At 54.6% G+C, this 26,306-nt stretch overlaps 1 pseudogene; it reads right to left on the bottom strand.

Moving 5' to 3' along the window:
• The window catches only part of LOC113258883 (calcium homeostasis endoplasmic reticulum protein-like), a 36,452-nt pseudogene extending 14,026 nt beyond the window's left edge, over positions 1 to 22,426 (bottom strand).
• Between the last annotated feature and the right edge of the window lie 3,880 nt (positions 22,427 to 26,306).

The raw sequence follows: 26,306 nt of genomic DNA, 5'->3' as shown, positions 1-26,306 counted from the left end.
ACATGTGGCGATGTCCGGAGACGTATCTGATTGCCGTTGGCATTCAGTGGGTAGCGGCCAGGGATGCTGCTTACTGTCCTGGGAGGCGCAGGACAGCCCCCACAGCGAGGAGTAATCACCCCGACGACGAGCGCCGAGATGGAGATGCCCCGTATGGATGACATGGGGGAGGTGACTCTGCCCACGGTACAACCACATGGCCCCGCGGCGTCGCTCTCAGCCCCCTCCGAGGACCGAAGGTTTCCCTGTGGTTGTGAGCCCTACTTAGCATATTGGTCACCTAGGTTTTCTGCCATGTCCGGTCCCTGTCATTGAGATAACCCTCAAAGTCACAATAATCTTAGACGTGTACTAGACGAAAGGTGAAGGCCGACCGCGAGACGAGGTGGGCGGGGGCAGAGGGTTCTAGCAGTACTACAGCCGGAGGGATACGCTGCAGAGGCATAAAACACCCCCTGCCCCCAAGATAAACGCTTGTTTTCCCTTCCCACCGAGGAGTCTGTTGTGGGGCAGCCCAGGGCTGGAGTGATGACCCACGTGGCAGGGGTGCAGGCCTCCTCTGCTGCTTACTCCTTCCTCCCAGCACACGCTTCCCTGCTGTGGTGCAGGGGGGGTGTGGAGCTCCCACAAGGACAGCCTCAAGAGTGGCCAGCACATCCGGAGCTCCAGCTCCGTCGGCTTGAATACGGAGTGGGTGTTCTGTATCTCCATTTTACAGATGAAGTAACTGAGGCTTGAGGACGTTGAGGGTGGTCTGGAGCTAGGACTGGAAAGCAGGACATCTGACTCTGAACGGTGCAGGGTATTGTGCAGACACACCCATTCCCCAACCGTCAGAAGCCCTCTGCCTCTCAGCTCTGGGTGAATTTTTCTGTCTCCTTCAGGGCAGGCCCTAAACATACAGTGTTTACATTCTGAGTTACGCTGATTCATGGCCAGAGGGACCCAAGACAGTGGTTCTCAAAGCATCCCAGACCCGCAGCATCAGCAGCACCTGGGAACTTGTTAGAAAAGAAGATTCTACGTCTTGCCCCGGAAGTGCCGAATTGGATACTCAGGATGGGGCCCAGTGATCTCTGTTTTAACAAGCCTCCAGGGGATTCTGACGCCCTGCCCTCTGAAGTGTGAGCAGTCCTAGACTAGGAGGCCCTGGAGCCCGTTTTGCAAACCCTGTCCCAGAGAGGCGGTGTGAGTCACCAGAGGCCACAGTCCAGCCCAGGACGGAGCTAGGATCCCGGGATTCCCGAACCTGCCCAGCTTTTAATAGCCAGTTCCCTAGGCTAGGGCTGGGTGAACTGGGCGTCTGTGGGGGATGGCAAGCTCAGCTGCTCTCACAAAGGCGTGCCAAGACTCTGCAGCTGAAAGGTCCAGGGTGGGCCTCCAGTGGTTCAAGCACCCTCTGGTTTCTCTCCCACCCTGGGGGGCATTGTTCTCATCTCTCCAGGGGAAGAGCCCAGAACGTGCTTACCGTGCCAGACTGCAGGTGGCACACGTCACTGTCACCCACATTCCAAAACCTACTCGTGTGCAGGGGAGGCTGGGAGGTGACGTCCAGCCAGACGGCCATGTGTCCCACTACCTTCCCTGCTGCCCCCACTGTCCTCCTCATGCCGCTGATCTCCCCATGCCCTTCCTACCTCAGGCCTTTGCATGTGCCGTTCCCTCTGCCTGAAATGCTTTGTCTCCTCTTGGCATGGTTCATTCTTCTTCCGTCACCCTCGTTGGCTAGCCTGTGAGCAGTACACGTTCTCCCTGTCACTGTCCGTCTCAGCCACTTGTTGCTCTCCTTCGTCATCCATCCCGAGTCTGCATCTTTGTTCGTGGCTGCACAGTTTCTAGGCCTGTCTGTCCCACGAGCCCTAGCCTGGGCCAGCCGCCTTGGCGTCACCAGGGAACCTGTCAGAGATGCGACCTTCTCAGCTCTGCTCAGGCCTATGAATCAGAAAAATCGAGAAATTGTGTCCTAAGGGTGGAATGGGGGAGTCTGGCCCATCAGTGAATCTTTGTGGGGTGCTGCTGTGTCCTGCAATGGCCTGCCTCATGGCGAGCAACCTGGAGACAGTGATGGGGGTGAGGGGTGAATGGGGGAACAGTCACAGAGCTGGGGATCGGGACAGGACTGACCGACCCACAGAGAGCGCGCAGGGGCCACAGGAGACAGGGTGCCATGGCGTGTTAGCAGGGGCGGAAGAGAGTGGCCGGGGAGCAGTGGGAGGCTGCAAACACCGGCTCAGCAGAATCAGGTGAAGTGCTGGGCAGCCCGAGGCAGTCCCCTGGCCTCAGTTGACATATCTCTAAAATGGGTGATAATGCCGCCTCACAGCCTTTCCAGGTCAAATGAATCAATGTGTGAAGAGTTAGAACCACGAGACTCCTGACAGTACAGTTTATTGAGCACCTACTATGTGCCAGGCCTGGACCAGTACTGTTCATACACTGTATGACTTCGTCTTCACATCGGCTCTAAAGTTCCTAGATTACCTCCAATCCGCAGACGAGAATGTTGAGGCACAGAGCTTATAGGACACTTGACACTAGGGGGTGACATCTGCCAGCGAGGCTGAGTGGAGGCGAGGGGACATTAGCACTGTCATTCTGTCTGACTGTGGGCCGTGTTCCGTCCCCGCGGCGCTGCCCCAGGACAGCAAGGAGAGGCGGCTGCGTGGGCCTCGTCATGCCTGCTCCTCGGCCCTGCCGGGGCTCACGTGGGATGCACGCTCATCGGGTGGGGTAGAACTGAGCTAGGAGAGAGCCTTCTTTACCTTCACCTCCCAGGGAGGTCGTTCTGCACAAAGGAGTGGGAAGTGGCTCTGTCACCACCAGGCCTGGTCCCACCTGCCTCAGCTCGCCGGCCAGCCCTGTGGCCCTGAGCGTGCAGTACCCACCATAACCAGGATCAGGCATACAGAGCGGCAAGCAGGGCTCTTGCCTTTCATAGATGCTCCACTTAGAATTCACGCATTTGCTCACTGCCATTCCTTCATCCGTGCTGTCCTCCGTGTGCTCACTGACCCACGGTAAAGATGATGTGGGCGTGGGGCAGCAGGGAGGCTTCAAGGAGGAGGCGACATTTACCTAGCATCTTAAAGAACCCTACCCTCCACTCTCACCCGTTCTCACTTAAGCCTTGTGGTCTTGCCCACACACCAGTGCACATGTACTCAGCACCCAAACCATCCGTCCAGCTCCCTGCCGGGCCCGGGTGGTTCACCAGCTGCTCCCTCAGTCCTGACAGAGGCCGTCAAAACAAGTCATGGGTCAGACCCGACCCCAGCTAGATTCTGTTTGGCTCACAGCATTTAAAAAAACCCTCTGAGCTAGCTACCAACAATTTAAAAGTCAGAAAGTTGCATATTAAAAATGCCATATATTTTGCCTTCTTTAGAAAAATGGGAAGTCCCTCCAACAAATAGTCTGTGGCCCGGGGCCGCATGGTGGTCGCCCCTGTGATAGATGTGTGCCCCCACCCCACCCCTGTGCATGGGTATATTTAGAATCTATCTGGGCCCTGGAGACACTTGACTTTGACACCTCTGGGTCTCTGTCGCAGGGTCCTGTGGAATTTCCCGTGAGTGGCTGTAAGACACCATTAACCCTTCTGCTCCCTCTCAGGACAATGTGTCAGAATGGAAGTGAGAGTGACATTTTTGAGGGAGGTGAATCGTTCACAAACGTTGGCATTTATTATAGAATGAGCATGACTCACATCCCACCTGAGTGGGATGCCCCTTGGGGTGTGACGCCAGTGCTCACAGCACAAAACATTGCCACACACAGTGCTTGGTTCCCCTCAGTGGCACTTCGGGCGGAGTTAAAGGTCCGTGCAGACTCTGCCCCCACAACCTCTGGCCTTCACCAGAACCAGGTTCCTCAGGTTCTCGGAGGCTGTGTGGTTTTTAGTCCCAGGTATATGTGCCTTCACTCTCCCCAGCTCAGGTAGCAGCCCCCGGCTTTCTGCCTTCAGGAGTCGCTGTGGGGGGGCGCTGGGGGGGGGAGGGGGCACAATCCCATCAGGCTTTCCATTCCAAAGCCACCCTGAGGCAGTGGTGTTGGGAGATGGGAGGAGGAAGGAGGAGGATGAGAGAGCCCCAAGTAGAACAGGGGGAAAAAAGGAAGGGAGTCTCTCCCAGTTCCCAGGAGGTGTCTCCAGACCAGAGTAGAGGCCTGGTCTTGCAAGCAGTAGGACCTCTCCCTGCAGAGGCCCCAGGAGGAATGGCTGGGTGATTTTCAGTCTCCCCGAGGGTTCCAATCCCAGTGTGGGACGGAGGCAGAATGCCGGACACCCAAAGGGACCGAAGCTGGGGACAAGGGCCGGGTACAGGGGCCCTAGCTGCAGCGTGCAGAGCTGCTGAGGCCTGGAGGGGTTCCCCAAACCCACACCTTGTGTAACCCAGGGAACTCTGCGTGGGAGGAAGAGCTCCTGGCCATAAGTGACTGGGGTCACCTTTCTGGCCAGCAGGATCAGGGCTCCAGAATTCAAAATGAAAATAATTTGTAGAAGAGGTTAAATGTGATTTTTCCTGTGAGCTTGAGTTTGAGGACTGAGGTTCTTGTCCTCAGGACAGATAGTAAAGCAGGTCAGTTCCAGAATCACATTGCAGGTGGGTCCGGATAGCTCATGTGTATCACCTGCAGGGCCCGTCTAGGGCTCTGTGTTGAGAAGGATTCTGAGGCAGTCTTTGATCGGGGCAAAGCAAGCTTTCATTATTGGTGAGCTGTAGCATATTGAAAATCTGGTTTAACGCTTCATTTTATAAGCGAGGACACTGAGGCCAGAGGTTGAAGCCTTTTGCCTAAAGTTGAGGCAGAGATAGAGCCAAGGACTCTTGGTATCAGTACTCTTTAATTGAAACAATTCAGTGGTGGTTTTGTTTTGTATGTTTTTGTTTTGTTTCTTATTTGTTTCCTTGCTTATGCCAGGCTCTGTGTTAGGTGGGGGGCAGTTAGAAAGAGTGCAATGCTATTAAAAACTTAACTATTCACTTCCTACCATAATACTTCTAATCCTCTTGAAGTTCTATGTGACCAGGCTTTCTATGAGTCAGGGTAGGGTAACCGCATTCAAGCAACATCACCCTTTCCTGTCCTGCACGTTTAATGCGTGATCCAGGGTAGGGCCTCCTGGCATTCCATCAGGGACTCAGGTTCTTTCCGTCTGCTGGCTCTGTCACCTTCCATCCCCCACCCCCAAGTCTGCTGGCGGAGGGGAGGAGTTTCTGGGTCGGCTGGGGCATATCACTCCCACCCACAGTCCACGGCCGAAACTGGGAATGTAGGCTGGAGGTGTGAAGACGGGAGACAGAAGGGGGTTTGCAGTCGCCTGGTGTTCCCATTCTAAAGAGGAAGACATGGAGACTCAGATTTAACTAGCTTGCCTGAGGCTGACCAGCCAGTGAGAGGTGGAGTCCGAATTTGCTGGGGCTGCCCTAACCAAGTATACAAACTGGGGGGCTTCCAGGGCAGGGGTCCATTGTTTCAAAGTCTGGAGGCTAGAAGCCCAAAATCAAGGCTGGCGAGAGCTATGAGACAACACGCTTTTGTCGTTGGCAGGATTGGCCTCTTGTGGGGTCCAGGAGAGGAAGCTGCTTGTCTCCTAGCTTCTGGTAACCTCGGGCGCTCCGTGGCTTACAGGTAGCTTTCTTGTCGTGTGTTTGGCTGGTCTTCCCTCTGTGTGTGTCCAAATCTCCCCTTTCTATAAGGACACAGGTCATCTGGGAGTAGGGCCCAGCCCAATGACCACATCTTAACTCCATCATCTGCAGGACCCTCTTTCCCAATAAGGTCACACTCACAGGTCCTGGGGACTAGGACTTCAGCGTCTTTTTGGGGGATGCAATTCAGTCCACAGCAATTCAAACCCAGGTATATCAGAAGGTCGTGAGAAGGGCATGAAGAGTGTGCCTCGAGACTTCCAGAGAGAGTGACGTGTAAGCTGGACATTGAGGGTTGATGGGGATTCTCTAGGTGGAGGAGCAGAAAGGGAGTTTTGGCCAGAGGCCCGGTGTTTATGCTGTACCACGTGTGGTACGCGAAAGGCATGACCTGCGTTTTCTTTCTAACCTGGAATCCAGTTGGGGCCCTAATTCGATCTTCCTCCTTTGCGTCTAAATTGCCAAGAGCTGACTGCCCTTAGAGGCAAACAACAAATAAGGATTGAGAACTACTTTGTGATGGGTAATAGGCTATCCCCTAGGGACTCAGAGACTACTAGAAGAGCCCCTACTTCCTGGGAGCTCATAGCTCAGGTAATCACACATTGGGCCTACATGGAAATACAACCAATGAAGTTAGCATAAGAAACTCATAAGTGTGAAGTGAACAGAAGAGAATGGAACCTTACAGCCATTTATGAGAGTTGGCTTGGGGAGACTGAGGAAATCTTGGCAGGCTTCCTGGTAGAGGGGAACTCTGGGTATTGGGATTTGATAGAGGGCTTGGATATGCAGAGAAAGGAGAGGGGAATGGGATTTTAGATATGGGGAACAGGCTAGCCAGGATTGCTGAAAGCCAGGCTGCTGTTGGAGAACAGTAAAGCCTTGAGCGCCAGCCTGGGACATTGACTCTCATGCCATCCGAGGACCTGGATGCTTGTGTTCTTCTGGAGGGCAGATTGCATGCAAGACCCTACAATTGGAGATGCCCTGGGCTTGGCTAGCATGGCAGCATGCCCTAATCATGCACAGCCTGGGGCCTGCAGAGACCAGCGGGGGTTAGTGCAAATGCCCCCCACCTTCCGAATTCCCAGGTGGATACCATGAGATGACTGCTAGGGTCAAGGTTTGAGCAACTGGATAAGAACAGACATCAAAAGCAGGCAATCATTGTTCTTGACACAAAGGGGAGGGAGGGGTGTCCCTGCTAAGATCTCAGCCCAGTGGTCTCCCTGTGGGGCCCAGGGATGGTGATGTCACCGGCCACAGTCCCAAATTCACAGTTATTAAGTTAAATGACCACCTCCGCATGGTACGGGGAGGCACCAACCTGCCCTCACTTCTCAGACCTCTTGGCCCAACTGGCCTTCCTCCCTGGCCTTCGGAAGGTGGAAGGGGTGTTCCCCCCTATCTGCTGGGACGGGAAAGTTTCTCCTGTAGGGGAGCGAGGGGAGAGGCAAGGGTAACCCCTCTCAGGGGCCCAGGAGTGAGGCCCAGAGGCCTTAGGCAGGATCGTGGCCTGGGCGCGGGAACCGGGATCCTAGTCCCAGCCCGGCACTGAGTCATGGAGGGAGCTTGGGCTCAGCGTTGTTCTCGGGGCCTCAGTTTTCCTCTCTAACAAACAGGGAAAGTGACATCTATTGCCGTAATCAACTATTTTGATGTTGGATAATAAAGAGCTTTCAAGACAAATGTTCTGTCTTTTGTTTTGGAAAATTTATAAGCAATAAAATTCTAGTCTGTCAAAACAAACTTAGTATGGAAGGGATGATTGAGGCCAGTCACCCTCCTCCCCACATCAAAGAATCCCTGAAATAGGAGGCCTCTGATCTCACCCCATTTGTGTATTGGTTCACAGATCTTTAATTATATGATCAAGAACTGGGAACAGAGCAACCAAAAGTCAGCCATTGCCAGTTAAAGGAGTCGTCATAAATCAGAACTAAGGCCTGGTAGACGGACATGGATGCCAAACCCCGTGAACCTTTCCAGGAACACACTCATCAAGCAAATGTTCCCGCTTAGGCAAGAAGGGCAGCCCCTCTAAGGACCAGCTCCTCCAGGAAGGCCACCCTCTTGCTTACACCACTGCATGGGAGGTGTTTGCTTGTGTATCCATGTTCTTCCCAGACTGTGGATGCCTCCGGCCTGGGAACCATGTGATTGTTGTCCCCCCAGACCCTGGTACAGGGCCAGGTGGGAATAGGTACCCCTCGAACAGGCAGGAACTCAGGCTCTCTGCCGAGCCCATGTTGTGCGGCCTGCTGCGTCAGGCACTGTGAGAATCCTGAGGACGGGTCTGGTCATTGCCCCAAGTATGTGCCCAGGAGGAAAACCAAGAGGGGTCAACAGAGAGGAGCGGTGTGGACAGAGGGTGGGCGCACGAGGGACTCGGGGCACTGGGCCTGTGCTGTGGGGACAGACAGGAGTTAGCTGGGAAGAATGGGAACGTCCCAGGGGGAATGACAGACATTTCTCAGAGCCTGGGAAGTGCAGGGTCTCAAGGAAGCATATCCTACCCTGTCCTCCCACCGGTGGTTTGTACACAGTAGCATCACCATTCTACAGGTGAGGAAATTCCGGCTTCGCCAGGTTAGGAGATTTTCCACAGTCACGCACAGGGCTGAGTTTGAACTCAGGTGAGTCTAAGGCCCAGGGCCAGCTCCTGGGCAGGCCAGGGGGACCACAGGTCATGGGCAGGGGAGGGGATGGACATGGTCGGTGAGCAGCAGGGAGACCAGGGGGGAGAAGAGACAGGCCAGGGGCATTACAGGCCATACCCCACAACCAAAGATTGTTTCTCCATCCTCTCTTGCCCTGGGACTTTTAGGCCAGTGGACCAGATCTTGCTCCGCATTGGGCAGATGAGAACACTGAGACTCAGAGTGTGCTTACTGCTGTGCTGCAGATCGCTTAGGATGGGCACTGACAGGATGGGGGGCCTCCACCAGAATGTCAGCTCAGAGAGCGGGGAGAGGGGGCCAGCTTGCTTTCCACTATACCTCCAGGGCCAGAACGTTGCCTGGCTCACAGCAAGGGCTTAGTAAACATTTGCAGAATGCAGAATGAATGAATGAATGAATGAACCAAAGAACTAACAAATGCATGAGTGTGGGAACTGTCCAACCATTGTGCTCGTGTGTGTGTGTGTGTGTGAGAAGTTGGCAGTGCTGCCCTTAGATCAAGACCTAGATGACCTTAGGAGTTCTAGGAAGGGCACATTCTTCCCCACAACACACAGAGGGCTACAGGAAGGGAATTTGCTAAGGCCTTGTTCTGTCTTGGGCACTGTGCCAGGCTCTGGAACATTCTCTTCTCCGACAAGCAGTGGGAACTGGGCAGCAGGGTCCTAGGCCTTGGGGATACATCAGTGAACGAGACAGTCAAGGCCCCTGTCCTCAGGGAGCTTCCTTCCTAGTTGGGGAACACAGAGAATAAGCCAGAAAGCAAAGACAACCCCAAAACAGGAAGGGAGAGGACTTTTGCTAATTGCTGTGAAAACAACGAAGGAGGGTAAGAGCGGTCTGTCTGGGATGTTTTGGAAAGGGGGATAAGGGAAGGCCTCTCTTGACAGGTGCCATTTGTCTCTTTTTTCTTTTTTTCACGAGGTGGGGCCGTCAGCCCGGCAGGGAGATGAAAGTAGGGCACACTGGGGACCAGGCTGGGGTCATCGTGGTTGTGTGGGGAGGATCCTGTTGTTGCATGTGGGGGCTGCCCATTGAAGCCATGGGGAGGAGGCCAAAGTCGGGGAGCTGGGCTTCCCTGGGGTGGGTGCTCGTTGATCCTGGGAAGAGGTATGAGGTGGCCTGGGTGATGGTGAGGGGATCGTGCTTCAGTAGGGAAGTCCAGCTGCGAGGATTCAAAGTGGTGAGGCTAGGCTGGCCACTCCAACAGGTGCCGTGGGGGGAAGTCTCCCTGCATGAAGTGGGGTGGGGAGCGGTTGAAGTTGTGGGGGTGTGGCGGCTGGTTGAACTGCGGGTGCTGCTGGTGGGGCGGGATGGGTGCTCGGGAGGGTGGCAGCCACTGCATGCGGGAACGCGGCTGGCGCTGGCCTCTGCCCCACTGCGGCTGCTCATGCTGGCTGTTCCACCGGTCCTCAAACTGGCTGTTCCAGCTGGGGTCAGGTCGGCTGTTCCAGGCCGCATCACGCTGACTGTTCCAGCCAGGGTCCTCGCGCTGCTCGTCCCCCACACCCTTGTGACTGTGGCTCCCAGGTGGGCAGTGGGGTGGTCTGCCCCAATGGTATGGTTTAGGGGGCCTGCTTGGGAGGCTGCTGTTGCCCCCAAGGAGCAATGGGATGAGGCTGGTCAAACCATGGGGGCTTGTTAGGTGGGATCTGATTATGGGGGCCGGGGCCTGGGGTGGCCAGCAGCGGCAGGATCCTGGTCTCCAGGATACTCAGGAGCCAGGCATTGGGATGGGTGGTGGGCGGCATGGTGTGGGTAGGTGTGGGGCTTGGAGGCGGGGCAAGCAGTGGTGCGGTGGCCTTGACTTCAGCTTCCATTTGCGGTGTTTGGATTTGCTGCTGCCGCCGCCGCTGGGCCAGATTATCAACAAACTCCTTGTGCTGCGTCTTGAGGGTCTGGCTGTGCGGCTGGCAGGCCAGCTGTACTGGCTGGACCACCGAGGAGGACTCGCTGATGAGCGTCCCCTGGTACTGGCCGAGCCCCAGGGCTGGGCTCTGGAGCTGCTGGGTGACGGCGCCGTCAACGTTCCAGAGCTGCAGGATACCTGCGATCGTTCGTTGCTTGTTCTCATCCACAGCCAAGACGCTGGTGCCATAGAGGAGCACCGGGCCCTTCTGCAGGTGCCCAGCAGCTCCCTGGCCTGCTCGCACTGGCCGTGAGGGAGAAACTTCGCACGTCAGGGCCCAGGGGCGCAGCACGTCACTGATCAGGTGGGCGAGGTGCAGCCGCAGCTCGAAGTGCACCCTGTTGGCTGGGATGCAGTTCTGGAGGTGGCCCGCCATCAGCTCACAGTGTGTGTGTGTGTGTGTGTGTGTGTGTGTGTGTGTGTGTGTTTCTGTGGGGGGGGGGCTTGGCATTGCTACACATCAAGTTCGGCCCGGCCGAGGTGGCATCTCTGGTGCCTGTGATGGGCTGCGGCAGGTGGCCAAACGCACTCGTGTCCAGCTGGGTCTCTGCCAGGAGCTTTGCGTCTGCTGCTCCGCCACACGGGCCACAGCCACCTGACAGGCACCATTTGAATTGACTCCTGCTTGGTGCAAATGGACCAGATCAGGAGGATCTGGAGGAAGTTTCTTTCAGGTAGAACATGTGCAAAGGCCCTGAGGCAAGCAGGGGCTTCCATTCTGGAGGAACAGAAGGAAGCTTCCTTCTGTTGTGGCTGGAGCCCCAGCGAGTGATCAAGTGGGAGGAGAGAAGGCAGATGGTAGGTGGGACCCATCACGCAGGGCTGTGTGTGGTCGGAGCTTTTGGAAATGCTACAGGAGAGGTTTGGGCAGGCCAGTCACCACATTTGCATGTCGAAGTGTTGAAAAGTCAAGACCCACTCATGAATGATGTAAGTGTGCTGAATGCTCAGAAGGAGAAGTAAAGGATATTGTGGGGGACTTGGCTCTGTCAGAGGAGGTGACATTGAGTTGAGATCTTCAGGCAGCGAGGCAGGGACACTGGGGTGCATCATTCCTGCTGGAAGTGGGATAGTGTGGCCGAAACCCACCCAGAGGGGATGCGTCCTATGAGTAAGGTGGGCAGGATGGGCAGAGGGCAGGGCCTCCTGACCATGACGAGGAGACTTATTGGCCCTTGGGGGGGGGGCTCTGAGGGCCAAGGGGAGGAGTGACAGGGTCAGCAGGGCTCTTTAGAGGGACTGCTCTGGCTGGGAACCGATGGGAGGGGTGGGCGTGACAGCAGGGTACCAGCAGAGGCCCCGGGAGGGTGGGTGGCAGCCAGAGAGCATCACTGTGGACAGATCTGACGGCTTCCTGGGATCCAGTAGGATCTGCAGGTGGGGTTGGTCTGGCAACCTTCCTAAGGAGAAAGGGGACACTCTGGGAGAGGGAAGGAGACCTGAGGCAGGTTGAAAGGTGTCCTGCCACAAAAGATAGGTCTACCCGGAACCACAGATTGTGATTATACTTGGAATAGGGGTCCTTGTAGATGGAGTTAAGGTATGGGTCTCAAGGTGAGATCATTCTGAATTAGACTGGGCCCTAAATCCAATGACAAGTGTCCTCATAAGAGACAGAAAGACCAAGAAACCTGCCATGTGAAGACAGAGATAGAGATTGGAGGGATGCAGCCACAAGCCAAGGAACGCTGGGAGCTGCCAGAAGCTGGAGGAGGCGAGGCCGAATCACCCTCTAGAGACTTCGGAGGGGGCGTGGCCCTGCCGCTATGTTGGTTTCAGGCTTCCGGCCTCCACAGCTGTGGGAGGATGCATTTCCGCTGTGTTAAAAGCCCCCAGTTTGTGGTCATTTGCTGCGGCAGCCCCAGGAAACTAATGTAGTGCCTCCCGAGAAAGCCCAGCTGATACCACTGCTGTGGCTACGACCCACGGCGGGGATGCCTTTGAGGACTGTGCTCTGTTCCCGTTTGGCTGCGCTCCCCCTGTGTGCCCCCCCCCCCACCTATATTAGAATAAGATTGAATTTTCTAGCTTGGGTTACTAAGCTTTCAGATCTGGAAACTGTGGCCATTAATCAGCTGTCACGGGATGTCGTAAACAAGGGGCTTTAAAAACCATGTTTGCTTTTTAGGCTGATAATACTTGGAGGTGAAGCCGGGAGAGTTATACATAATGCATGCATTTTAATGGGCCACGCACTACAGCCCTCTTTAGTCGGAATGATTCGTTTTAATGTTCAAAATAAATATCAGAGACAATTTGCCAACAAAGCTGATTTTCTCCGCCCGCCATTAACTTAATCTTTATACCTCAGCCTAATGACAGAGGGGCTGGGGGGCGGGAGGGGGCTTTGTATTACAAGTAAGTGGGGAGAAGCAGTCAGTGTGGTCACGAGCCACGGGGTGGCTGACTGCATGTCTCAGTTCGCTCAGGACAGTCCTGCTTTGTGCCCAGTATCCTGGAGTCATTACTCTGAATTTGGATCAAGAGGCATTGCCAATATCCATCTATTTTTGACCTACAAGGTAGCAATTTCATATGGTCAAATCTAAACATAAGTTTCCCAGTTTGTATGGTAAATGATGTCTCACACTAAATATGCCCTTTACTCTGTAGGTGGGGAAACTGAGGCCCATAGAAGTCAAGCCCCAGGCACCCCGTGCTCCTGTTCCCAGCCCAGGTGTTTTCCTTTCCGAATGTGTCTAATGCTACCTGCCTCCTCTCAGCCTCAGCTTGTCCAGCTCCTGCCTTTTCTTGTGCCTTAAGCTCCAAGGGCTTCTGGGTGCCCCTTAGAAAGGCAAACCTCAGGGGCACACCTTGTTCCTGTCCCCTGCTTCCTGGCGTGATGACTCCTGAGGAGGGGTCCGCAAACCCATCCACCGCCCGCCCTGGCCATGGCACCGGCGTTCCCCCCTCAGTCCTAGTCAGCCAGAGTGTGTACACGGAAATGGGGAGCACATACTGAGCACTCATTAGTCTTACTGACTGACACGTAATTGGAGTAAGGTATGATCCCAGCCTTCTTGAAGCTTACTGAAGGTAGGATGGGAGATAGAGTGATTGTCCCACCACATAGAGTGGCCGATTCTTTAAGTTCACTTATTCATGTCTCTGTACCATTGCTGGGGGTGGTGGAGGAATTCAGCAAAGCAAGAGGTCTGATTGCGAGCAGGACAGGTCAGGGTGTGGGCTTTGCTGAACAAAGCTGATTTTAAACCCAAAAGTTACCTTGCGAAACAGGCAGCCCCCAGGGAGATGCCTACTTACTCGATGGGGGGCTGCGCCCATGGTGGGGCAGGTGGGAATGTTTGCCGGAGGGAGCTGCTAGGGACACAGAGGGCAGGAAGCCTGGGCCTTGCCCTGCCCACCTGTCCAGAGTGAGGCCAGGGCCTTGCACGTCTTACTGGAGAGGCAGGGTCCCTCTTCCAGGCTGAGCTGCAGAAGAATGAAGACAGACTTCAGACCCAGTCATTCTTTTCTTTATTCACTTAAGAAATACGAAATCCTCAAGGGCCAGGCGTTCTGTTCAGCATCAGGGCAAATTCACCTAAAGATCCAGGTTTCTGGCTTTCTGGAAAAATCGTAAGACCTGGCTCACAGCCTGGTGTTCTGGCCGCCCTCGCTGGCATCACCTTCGCCGAGCCCAGGTCCCTCCTCTCTGCAGCCTGCCTGGCCCCTGGAGCCACCTGACTTTGAGAACTCTGGTTAGTCTCTGCTTCTTGTAGCCAAACAGAGCATACGGTAGGTGCCAACAAAATTCTTACTGTTTGTTGAATGATACAGACTCTAGATGGTTTTGCTTAAAAGGTCCTGTTCTTCCTTCAACATTTCCACAACTTGGTCCAAGTCCCCCCTCTCTCTCCCCCCACCGAGGGAGCCGCATTGGGGAAGGACCGTGATGGACCGACACCCGCTTCGGGGATGCTAGAAGTGGGTGCACGGCACGGTGGGCACGGCCGCTTTGGTGAGGGTGCAGACTTGCCACCTGGAGGGCGACGGGGCCGCATCTATCGGAATTTGAAAAGCCCATGCCCTTTGATGCAGCGGCTCCAGGGCCACATTCCACAGATGTGTTTGCAAAAGTGTACTGAGATAATAGGACGCAGCAGCTAGGAGCCACCAACGTGTCCATCGGGGGCTGAGGCCAGAAGACGCGGCGCTTCCGTGCCAAGTGGCTGCAGGAGAGAATGGAGGAGCTGTTTTTGTGCTGACGTGGAGAGATTCAGAGATGCGTTTTCAGCAAAATAAAGCAAGGAGCAGAGCAGTGTATATATATGACCACATTTGTGTGTATAAAAAAGGAAGTTTGAAAGCATGGCCTTTGGCACAGCCCACCTGAGCGTGAGTGCCTGCTCTGCCGCTCACCAGCCGTGTGACTTGGGAAAGTCACTTAACCTCTCTGGGTTTAGTTACCTCAGCTGTCAAATGGAGCTAATAATAGCACCTGACCGTAGTGTTGTTGTGAGGAGTCACTGTGTTAAAACATAAGGCATGAACAGGACTGGGCCCGAGTAAGTCCTCATTAACTAGATTATTATGCTTATATAATTTTTTTTTTCCTGGAAGAACACACGAAATGTTAGCAGGGGCTAGTTTGGGTCTTGAGGGGGGGGTCTGTGTGGGAGGTAAGCCTTTTTTTATTTCCTACCTTTATGAACAGTTCAAAATTTTTGTCAGAGGCATTTTTACTTCTATTTCAGAATCAGTTATACACACACACACACACACACACACACCCCTACAGAGGAGGAAGCTCTTTCTGTCTGGAGTAAAGTAGGAGCTGGGAGAGTTAACTGAAGAGGTTATAAGGATCATCCAAAGAAAAGGGACAAGGATGATCATTCTGGGTGGAAGAACCAACGTGTGCAAATGTCCTGAGGCAGGAAAGCTGATAGGGAGGGTGTGGGGTCAGGTTTTAGAGACACAGAGGAGCAGAGGGTCCTTAAAAGTGCTTACGGTGGACCCAGACCTCATGCACTCGGACTCATGCAGGTTCTCAGGCGATAACGAATAGGTGATATACTTTTTAGCTGGATATGAGATTGCAACATTTCCATTTCCCAGGTTAGAAAACAGAGGCACAGAGTAGTCAAATGACTTGCCCAAGATCACACATCCAGTTAGGGGCACAGAGGATCTCTTAACTCCTGGCGTCATCTTGTTCTGCTACGCAGTACGGGCTTCATCAGTTCCACCAGAGAGTGTCTCAGGATAAGGTTTGGGAAACTGAGGCTTGGAGGACAGATTACGTGTTAATTTCTTTATAGTCGGCCTCCCGACTCGGCCACCGGCTCGAGGAAGGCAGGCTCTAGGAACTATGTGTTGTTGACTAGCACGCCTCGGCGCTCAGGACAGTTTCTGGTACATGGTAGGTACACAGTAAGTGTTAGTTGAATGCATGAGTAAATAAGGTCATGTGGGAAGCTAGGGACAGTCGAATCAGGGACCCAGGTCTCTGGACCCCCAAGCTGGCCTCCACCCATCACACCAGGATAGCGCCCGAGTGTTGTTGTTGGTTGAATTGTTTCCCTTCACCTCCTCCAAAAAGGGAGCTCTGTTGCAATCCTAGCCCCTGATACCTGGCAATGTGGAAATCAGGGTCTTTGGAGATGAAGTCCTGCTGGATTAGGGTGAGGCCATAGTGGACGAGGAGGGGCCGTAGATCCGATGTCTGGTGTCGTTATAAGGAGGGAGAGAAAGTTGAAGACACGGGGGTGCACAGGGATGACTTCCACGTGGAGGTGGAGATGATGGTGTGGTTGTGTTGCCGGAAGCCAAGGGAGCCCGGGGACTGGTGGGCATGACCAGAAGCCAGCAGAAGCCAAGGTTCTTCCTTAGAGCCTTGGAGGGAACAGAGCCCTGCCGATACCCTGATTTCAGACTCCGGGCCCCAGAACTCTATGAGAGAATACATTTCTGTTGTTTTAAACCACCTGGCTTGTGACCCTTCTGCATGCTGGGAGCTAGTCCCGGCATGGCCCTGGTACGGTACAGAGTCTGAGAGCAGGGCCTGGGTCCTGGGGTGTGGGCTGCCCTCCATGAGTGACTGAATGAAGGCACGCACATATGTTGGGGTGGTCCGGCCCAGCCCTTTCATGAAGCCCGGAGAAGGCAGGCACTTGGACTAGGCCGCACAGCTGCTGGGCCCGGGGCCAGCAACGAGCAGAGGCTGAGAAGGTGTCAGCCGGATGAATGATCTAGTTGCCCTACCCGACGCGGGGCTCTGGGCTAGCCCGCCTCTGCGGGACCCCTTCCTTCCTGACCAGACCAAGTGGTGCTGGCTGGGGTGGAGCGTCCAGACAGAGAGGCAGCAACTCGATTTGCAGGGATGGGTCAGCTTTCCGTGACCGGTTGCGTCACTCACTGTGGCCCGCACAGATGATACAGATGGTGTCCCCCACTGCCTGCAGCCATCTTGCTCCCCACACCTTCACCGAACCCTCAGACAGGGATGTGGGCCACAATAGCGCCTCTCGGAAGCCCTTCCCCTCCCCGCCACCCCAGGTGAGGGGCCCTGATGCTGCACACATTGACTGTGTGTCCTTGGGCCAGTCCCTTCCCTTTGCCGTGCCTCAGTTTCTCCACTCCAGCCTATGTGCTTTAGTGCTGCTTTAGGAGTGGGAGGGGGGATAGTGTGATGGTGAGCAGAGCCAGACGAAGAGCCCCAGAGCCTGGGTCCAAGTCCTGCTCCAGCTCTGACCAGCTGTGTGACCTGGGGGCCGGCTGCTCAGCCCTCTGAGCCTCGGGCTCCTTGCCAGTCAGATGGGGCAAGGAGTCCAGCCTCCCTCTCATCCAGGTGGGGACTGAATGACATCGTGCATGGCAAGTACCTGGCATGGTGCCTAGCACGTACGTGTTCCAGAAGTGCGGCCATTGCCTTTTCACCGTTCCAGTGTCATTGCCCTCATCCTGGCGCCAGGAGCTCCAAAGATAAAAGTGTATCGTACAGCTGGAGCAGCTCATTCCCAAGCCCATGCACGTGCTGTCTCTGGCCTGTCCGCCCGTCCAGGCTCGGCCACACTGGCCTGCCCTGCTTCTCAGAATCCCTTGGATTGAGTGCTCTTTCCTCTGGGTGTCCCTGTGGGCCTGGTGCCCTGTGGTGCCGGCCCTCCCTCCCTTGGGTTCCATCTGCCCTTGCTCCATCACTGTCGGGGCCTTCCCCTCTCTCTCTGTGCGCCCTGTCCAGCACAGGTGCTCTTGTCTCTCCCCGGCTTCGGTTCCCCAGTGGCACCGAGTGCCTGGACCAGGCCCTTTACCTCCCCAGCCCCAGGAGGTGATCAGCCCCATTCTTCAGGGACGGGGAACTGAGATTGGGAGGGTTGAAATGCTGGGTTCAATTCCCAGCTCTGCCACTCCCCACCTCTGGGGCCTGGGGCAAGTGACCTCCCATCTCTGAGCCTCAGTGTCCTCTTCGGTGCAATGGGCATGGTGCCCGCGGCCCCTGCCTGGCAGGGCTGTGGGAGTCAGGTGCCTTGCTCTCCGAAAGCAGCTTCTCAGGGCTGCCAGTTAGCTGCGGCTATTGTGGGACTCTGGTTGCTGTGATTACTGACTCCCCCAGGGCCACACAGCACATAGAAGTGGGGCCTCCTGGCTGGAATGGGTCGCGTGATGCCCCTGCGTCAAGCCAGTTTGCCTCTGAGGGTCTCCCCTCACCTCTGAGGTGGGCCCAGCAGGCAGAGTTTACAAATGGGTCATGTGCTGGGATTTCCGCGAGGGCCAAGGAAAGCTCAGTGGAAGTCGGCAGTGCCGTGGAGAAGGGGGCAGGCGAGTGGGGGGTAATGCTGGGACGTAGGAGCCTCCTGTCTCCCTGAGGGACCTTAATATCATGCCTTGCTTCTGCCCCGCTTCCCTGTGTCTCTCTAAGCAGATGTGCTCTCGGGGATCTCACGGGACTGGCCGGCCCCCTTGAGTTGCCCTCCCTCAGGGGAGCTCCTGGGAGCGAGTCCAGAGGGTGGAGCGTGAAGTGGTCCCTCTGCTCCCTCCACAGCCTTCTCTGTACTTTCTGCAAGGTGATAGCTGGCTGCGGAAGAGCATAGCTCAAGTCACACGATGTGGGGCAGCCAGGAGCTGGCCTGGGCACAGGGAGAGCCTCTGACCGCCCCCCGCCCACAGCTTGCTGTGTGACCTCAGGCAGAGCACCTCACCCCTCTGAACTTCAGTCTCCTTACCCGGAAATAAGGGGCTTAGGACTCCAGCTCCAAGAAACTATGAAAATTCTCTTCCTCTTGATCAGGAAAGCGAAATGGAGTTTTCCATTCAAAGTTGTTGCTGTTACTGTTATGTGTGTTTGCCTGGAATGCCACCTTCCCTCCTTTGCTCAGGGAGGGCTCACTTCAGGTATGTCTTCTTCCTCCAGGAAGCCTTCCTTGACCACCCTTCCTGGCTGGGTTGGGGCCTCTCCTCTGGGTACTCACAACCTTGGGCTTCCCTCTATCAAAACATTCATCTCTCTGTGGTGCAACTGGTTTTGCCTGAGTTGGGAGCATCCTGGGGGCAGGCGTTGGGTGTCCTACATCCTGGAATTTCCATCCCTAGCCCAGACCCTGGTCAGAGAAGACCTCACTCAGTATTAGTTGAACTGCCCTGCCATTAGAGAACGGGAGGAGATTCTGGACTTTTGGATCAGGGCGTTTTCCTGGGGGGGCAGGGAGAGTGGGAGACCCTGCTTTCTGGGTCTGTGAGGCCCCTCCTCGGAGACTCTACACGACAGAGCTGGATGCGTGTGCAGAAGGAGAGGGGCGAGCCGCTCCCCAGCTGAGAGCAGTGAGATTTCACTTGCATTTCCCAGCCCCGTCGTGTCTGTGCGTCTTGCCGGAGGCCTCGGGGTGCCCTGCTGCGTCCTGCTCTGTGCTCCGGGCCGCGGGAGCACGGCTGGCGCAGGCGGGGGCAGCCGGCGCGGCCTCCCTGATCCCCCCTTTCATCCCGGCCTCTGTGAACACGCTGCCCTGCGCCCTTGGCCCTCTGCGCGCAAAGCTTCACAGAAGCCGCTCAGCAGGAGCGGGCGCTGCTCTGACCCCGCTAGTCTCTTAAACTCTCGGAAAGGAGAAAGACTGTGACGGGAGTGTCTTCTGTCAGATTTACATTTTTTTTAATGCCAACTACTGCTCCGTGGGTTTCAAAATGGAAAACCCAGGCTCCTCGGCGAGGATCAAGCTTAGGGAGCGACTCCAGTGCCCACTTCTTTCCCCACTCCTTGCTCTGGGCCCGGGGCCCCTGCCTGCCCCGCTGCGCAGGGACAGGAGCCACCAGGCCAGCCTGGGGGAGGCTCCTGTCTCCTCTCCCCACCTGCTCTGGCTCCCCCATAGTCCTTGTTCTGCACCACGCATGCTTCTGCCTCTGGATCCTGGGGGTCCTGCCTCCTGCCTAGCATCTCTCTCCTCTAACTCCTGACAGCGTCCCTGCCAACATCCTAGCTGGGAGTATTGCTCTGCCCACCCTTAGAGGCCGTCTGTCGAGCCTGGAGTCCAGAAAACACAAAGGCTTGGAGCCTGATGGATCTGGTCGTAAAGCCTAGCTTTCTAGCTGTTAGCTTCACTTCCCTGGGCCACAGGTCCCCACCCAGAATGTAAGGGTAGAAGTGTCCACCTCGAAGAGTGGCTGGGAGAAGGCGGGGCTCAGCTCGTGTGACTTGCCTCACGGTGAGCACAAGGGCGGCTCTGCTCCAAGCCTGGCCCGGGACCGGCACTGTCCTCACACTGTTGATTACAGAAATTGAGAGGAAGAGTTAGAAACTTGTTCAGCAACATGGCATTACCATGACATTTTAACTTGTTTTATACAAGTATCTTGAACAGATTAGAGAATGAACTGATTGGAAATGAAACGTGTGTGTTTTCACACTGAGTTTGAGAAGCTTTGTCTCAGCATGGAAGAAATCTCAAGAAATAGTGTCTATTTTCATTTATTTGTTTATTTGTCCATCCATCTGTCCATCAATTCATCCTTCGATCCATCCATTCTTCCATGCATGCATGCATGCATCCATCTCTCCATTCATCCATCCATCTCTCCATCCATCCATCCATTTATCCATCCATCCAACCATCCATCCATCCATCCATCCATCCATCCATCCATCCATCCATCCATCCATCCATTTATCCATCCATCCATTTATCCATCCATCCATCCATCCATCCATCCATCCATCCATCCATCATGAATTAAGCCTTCATTATGATGATCAGAAGAGGTAAATTGACTCCTGGCCATGACTCCTCATTTACTGAGTCTCTTTAGGGCAAGCGAGAGAGGGGATATGTCCCCTGAATTCCCTCAGGGGCTGGGGAGAATCAAGTTTGCTTAACAAAGCTCAGGTAACTAGACTCACATTACATTTTATTTGGGAGTGAGCGGGGTAGGCCAAGAGAAGCCCTCACCCCAATTCCCATCACTTGGCCTTGCTTGGTATTTGCCGCCTTTTGTGATAGGAAAACCTGGGCAGGGCTTTAAGTCTGTCCTTCATCTTCTTAAGAGTCAAAGTCAGGAGTTTGCTCCCTCCCCCTCAAACCCCCCCAGTCTAATTTCCTTTTATTATGGAAACTGGGAAAATGACAAGTAATTGCTTGAAGATGCTAGAAAGATTGCATTTTGTTTTGCAACTATCAGCTTGAAAATAATGTTTAAGAGATTATGAATGGGTGATTAACTATTTTTTCCATTACTTCCCTCTCGAAATCAAAACCACAACAATAGTGATATGCACAGTAAAATGGAGGCCCTGTCCTCTAAAACCAGGCAGGAAAACAAGGAGCCAGTGTCCCTTCTGGGGAGAAACCCTACCTCTCAGGTCTTGGGGAAGCCTGGGCCGGGCGAGGTGCTGAGACAGACCTGGTCTCCCGTTCTAGCTTCTCGGCATCGCCCCCTCCCTCCTCGCTCCTTAGATCAACAGCAGTGATGGGGTCTGCAGTCAAATTTGCTATTTACTGCCTTTCCTGAGTCAGTTTGTTTTGGGTGAAAACAGTCTCTGATGTGGCTCTATTGCGCCATTTCAGCGGGTGTTTATCATTTAAAAGGAACAATTTTAATACCTACATTTGCCTTACAGTATGAGCCATAAATGTGATTTAGACTTCCCTTTATAATAGACTCTTACAAGCGGTTGCCTAGACTCCAGAAAACCATTCCTCCAAGTGGTGGCCATGAAAATGAACAGGCTTTTCCTTCTTTTACAGAAGTTTCCCTTTTTATTTTATTTATTTATTTATTTATTTATTTTAAAGATTTGATTTTATTTATTCGACAGAGATAGAGACAGCCAGCGAGAGAGGGAAACAAGCAGGGGGAGTGGGAGAGGAAGAAGCAGGCCCATAGCGGAGGAGCCTGATGTGGGGCTCGATCCCAGAATGCCGGGATCACGCCCTGAGCCGAAGGCAGACGCTTAACCGCCGTGCCACCCAGGCGCCCCATGGAAGTTTCCCTTTTTAATACCTCTTGAAGTTATTGAACGAAAGCTGGGTAAATGGACTGATTTGTGTGTCTTCCTTGCTGGGAATCCGGAGCTCCAGGGATGCCTTGGGAGAGAACGAGTCTTGGGGGGAGCTGCTGCATTGGCGTCTGGGGGTGCTGTTTGGGCTCCCCTCTGGGTCTCCCCTCTCTGGACCCCAGCTTCCTCGTTGGTAGCAGGTTGGTGTTGACGATAATACGCATCCCTTACATCCGTACCACTCAGAGTGAGGTCTGCGGGCTGACAGCACCAGTACGCCTGAGAGCTTGCTAGAAATGCAGATTCCCTGGCTCTGTCCAGACCTACGGAACTGGAACCTCTGGTGGGGGGGTGCCCGTTACTCCATTTTTACTAGCCCTCCAGATGGTTCTGATGCGTGCTGAAGTTTGAGAAGCTCTGACTTTTTAGGAGCAGAGCCCGGGGGCCCGGCTCATGATCAGAGTGAGCCGCTAAAGCAAATCATGGGCTCCCCTTAGCCACACGGGGCGGTTATGGGAAGCTGGAGGCCCTCCGTGTGCTTAGGACCCAAACTGGCAAAAATAGCAGGTCCAGCCTTGGACACCACCAACCAACGTTGGACGTTGACGGACAGGGGTGTGTGTCTTGAGATGACGAGGAGGATGGTGACAAGTGTAGAAGATAAGACTTTGTCCTGTGCATTCAGAAGGGCCCACTAGCTACCCATCGGTGCCCGAGACCCTCTGGCATAGCGCACTGCCTCGGGGATGGGCACGGGCATGTACGGCCAGGGAAGAGAGAGAAGCCACACGGGAGCCACGGACACCTGGGGACTGTCTTCCAGTCACTGGCGGGCTGGACCATGGAAATTGAAGTTGCTATCTCTGCAGTTTCAGAGATGCCCCCGGGGGAAAGGAGGCGTGGGTGAGAGTGAGAGCTCCGTCACCAGAGGCATGCAGGCCCAAGCAGAGGAGCGAGATCCTGCTTGCCATCCAGGGCGCTCCGACACCGGGAGGGGTCCCTTCCGTCCCAGTATTCCGGGTCCTGTGCCTTTTGTTCCGCTGCTGCTGACCTCTTTGTGGCCCTCCTTCCGCAGCGTGGGAAGGCGGTAACCTCGCGAATGAGGAAAGCCCTCCTGCTTGGAGATGCTACTTCCTGCTGAGAAATGCCTCCATTTGGGGGAAAAATGGGATTAGTTTTTAGCGGAAGCAGCAGTGGCTGATCGCGCAGTTTTCAAATTGTTGACTATGATATTAAGTAACAGGCAGACTCCTGTCCAATGGATGTTATTAAAATTAACTGTTTTAGCACTACATTTAGAATCAAAACCAATCTGTCACTCCTAAATTGGTTTCTTTCAACTGCTATTTGCGGGTAAAATGAACAGTTTTAACAATTACATCTCCAGTGCAAATCATAAACTTGATTTACAGGAAAACACTTAATTTACTGCATTTGACTATGCACCAGAGCTGCCAATTATCTGACTGTAAATTTCCCTGCTTGGTTATTTGCTTCTTAAACAGCAGCCTTGGTCCCCTTGCCTTACTCACCTGTGGGCCCAAGGCTCTACCCAGGGTTGTACATCCTGATTTGGGGTTTTGTCTGTGATGAGCTGGGTGCTTAACAGTAAACAGGGCTCTCTATGGAGAGGGGTCTCCGAGGACCCTCTGTCCCTTGCTGGTTCATGGTATAAAAACCTGAATGGGATATCATTGCTATTTAGTGCCATCTGGGCTAGCCATTAAGGAGGGAAAATCAGAGTGTGTCTGGTGAGAAGCCATAGGCGTGCAATGATGGCTGAATCTCCCACAGTTCTTGCCCTCAATGAGTTCACAGTCTAATAGGAAAGACATGTGCGAGATCATGCCTCTGTCATATAATACATCACCCCCTTAGTTGTTGGCTGTTAATGAGCTCCAGGGCTGGGACCCACAGAGCGGTGATAGTTCTGCTCAGCCGCATGGAGGCAGGGGAGACGGCATGCAGGAGCTTTGCAGAGCTTCCGTTTGCACTGGGTCTTGAGGGTGAATAAGAGTTTTTCAGGTAGAGGGGAGGGCATTCCAGGTCCAAGAAACAGCATCAGCCAGGTCCTGTAGACATGGTACTTTCGGTGAGGGACTGTGTGGTCTGGCCTAGGAGGAGGGGAAGGGGCAGCAAAAGTGGGTGGGTGCCATGGCCCCTTGGAAGGGTAGATTGGAGCCAGGACTCACCTTGTAAGGAGTTTAGAGTCTCTCTGCTTTCCTAGCTAAGCAAATGGAAGTCCACGACACTGAAATGATTCCTGTGAAGTCGGGAGGGATTCTGAATGCCACGGAGAAGTTACAGGATGGAGGAGGTTTTCCTGGTATTTTGAGAAGTCAGGAAGCATATGCAAACCACATGCAAATTAGATGCCAGCCGGCACCTGCTCTTTGCTGTGCTTGGGCGGCTTTCTGCTGCAGGGAAGGTCCTGTGTGTTTTAACAAAGGTGAGAGAGATGTCTCCTGGTAGCCTGGGCTGAGCTACGGGACATGTATGAGGCTGCTTAGGAGGAAAACTGCCCCACGACTTTCCCTGCCAGCGGCCTTTCTGTTGGAGGGAGTGTCCCACTGGGAGAGGGAAGGCCTAGTGGCTAGGGCCTCAAAGGGCAGGGGGAAGCCTCCAAGGTGGCCACGTGCAGGGAGCCCAGTCTTAGGATTTTGAGGACTTGGTTTTCAAAGATGCCAAAAGATTGGCATGGGAGGCTGGCCTGGCAGGGCTGGGATTCTCATTCCTTCTGCACACCCAGTCCTCTGGGCAGTGTTGCCTTAGAAAGGGACCAGTGGGATTTAGAGCATCTTCCAGAACTAACGTCCTATGGTTTGAGGGTCTGTGGTTTTCTGCTGATTGTTCAGCTCTGACCCCACTTGGACCCCAGAGGGGTGATTACTGACTTGGTGGTGGTGACGCTGATTCTGCTCACAGGGGACTTGCGGCCCAGCCTCCTGCCCCGCTACACCTTGAGCCGTGCTGAGGAGCTGCCGTGGGTAGAGGGTTCAGGGCCCACCGAGAGCAGTGAGTCAAAGCTGGGGACATGACTCAAAGGAGTTTTCTATCCAAAGCTCTGTTTTCCTCAGGGGTTGTCGTGGCCTCACACAAGGTGGGGGTGGCGGTGGGGGTCAGTTCCTGGCCCCTGGAAGCTTCCAGGGCTGGCTCTTCCCACTGTGCTGTGTGACCTTGGACAAGTCCCCTCCAATGTATTCCTCGCACCTCAGAACCAGCCCAGACGTTCCACAGGAGAAGCCTTCCCCGGGAAGAGTCAGCCCATCCCGACCCAAGGACAGGGAGAGCTGAGCTGTTTCGGGGCAGAGGCTGCTGGACAAGCATTTTGAAGGGCTGGGGATGGCACAGGTGTCCCAGCCTTCAGAACAACACTGCAGCCTTGGGTCCCTGCTGTCCTCTAGAGGGAGGCTGGCTGAGGCTCGTGGTGAGGCTTGCTGCCCTTGTGGGTCCTAGCGGCCCCGTGGGGGCGGCTGACAGTTTGTTTTGCACGTCCCACTCTCTCCCCCGTCTCTCTCTGCACCCCTCCCTGTTTATTTTCCTGGCGTGGCATGCCTGACTCATCCTCCAGGTCTGGCTCTTTCCGTGCTCTCTGTCTTGAATTGTCTGCGTCCTGCTGTCCTCCTCCCTCTGCTCCTGCCTGCCTCTCTGTCTCCTTGTGGGGCTGCTCTCCCTCCATTTTCCTCCCCTTGCCTGGGTCTGGAAGTCGGCTTCCCTGTCCCCTTCTCCACGTTTCTCTCTGCCTCAGCACCTCCCGTCTCCCCATCTGCATTCACTCCCTCTGCCCCCGCTCCCCCCACCCAGCTCCTGAGTCCTGAGCACTTTGAGGGAAACTGAGGAAGGGTCTCTTCCGAGGGCTGGAGGGGCACAAGGGGAGAGGATGGAGAACAGCCAGCCTTCAGCAGGTGGCACTGTTGGGTGACTTTTGCTTGTGAAACCTTCTAACACTGAAAAAACACACTGGAATCTATTGGCATTTGAGAGCCTCCTCCTTCTTCTTCTTCTTCTTTTTTTTTTTAAATAAAAATAATGACTCTCATTTCCCGGGCATCATTAAACAAGGTGCAGTGTGTGTGTGTGTGTGTGTGTGTGTGTGTGTGTGTGTGTTATGAGGATGTATGAATGCAGATATCTGCACATGAGTCCGTGGGGCTAGAAGTGTAGGTGTGTGTGTGTGTGTGTGTGTGTGTGAGCACGTGCCCAGACCATGAGTGTCTGTGTCTATGTGTAAGAATGCTAGAACGTGTGCCTGGGGGAGTGTTTGCGTGCCTCCAGGTGAACGTGGGTTTTCCAGTACGGACCAGCGTGGACCAACGTGAGGCGTGTCTCTACCGGCACACCTGTCCGTGCTGGACAACCCGGTCTGTGCCTATGTGTGTGTGTGTGGCTGCAGGCGTGTTGACCGTGTGGAGGCAGGTTGGTGGGGGAGCGCAGGGTGGTGTGTCTGTGTTTTCACACATGCCCTCACTGGCAGCGGCTTAGTGGAGCGGGCAAGTGGGAGAGCCAGGGAATCAGGCCTCCAGGTTTAAACTCGGTGTGAATTTACAGCTGTGTGATTTTGACCAAGTCACTTCACATCTTTGAGCCTCAGATCCTTCATCTGCGCAATGAGCTGATAGCAGTATCTACCTCTCTGGATG

The sequence above is a fragment of the Ursus arctos genome, unplaced genomic scaffold (genome assembly GCF_023065955.2).
Source record: "Ursus arctos isolate Adak ecotype North America unplaced genomic scaffold, UrsArc2.0 scaffold_7, whole genome shotgun sequence".
NCBI lineage: Eukaryota > Metazoa > Chordata > Mammalia > Carnivora > Ursidae > Ursus > Ursus arctos.
This window is presented reverse-complemented; position numbering and strand designations above follow the sequence as displayed.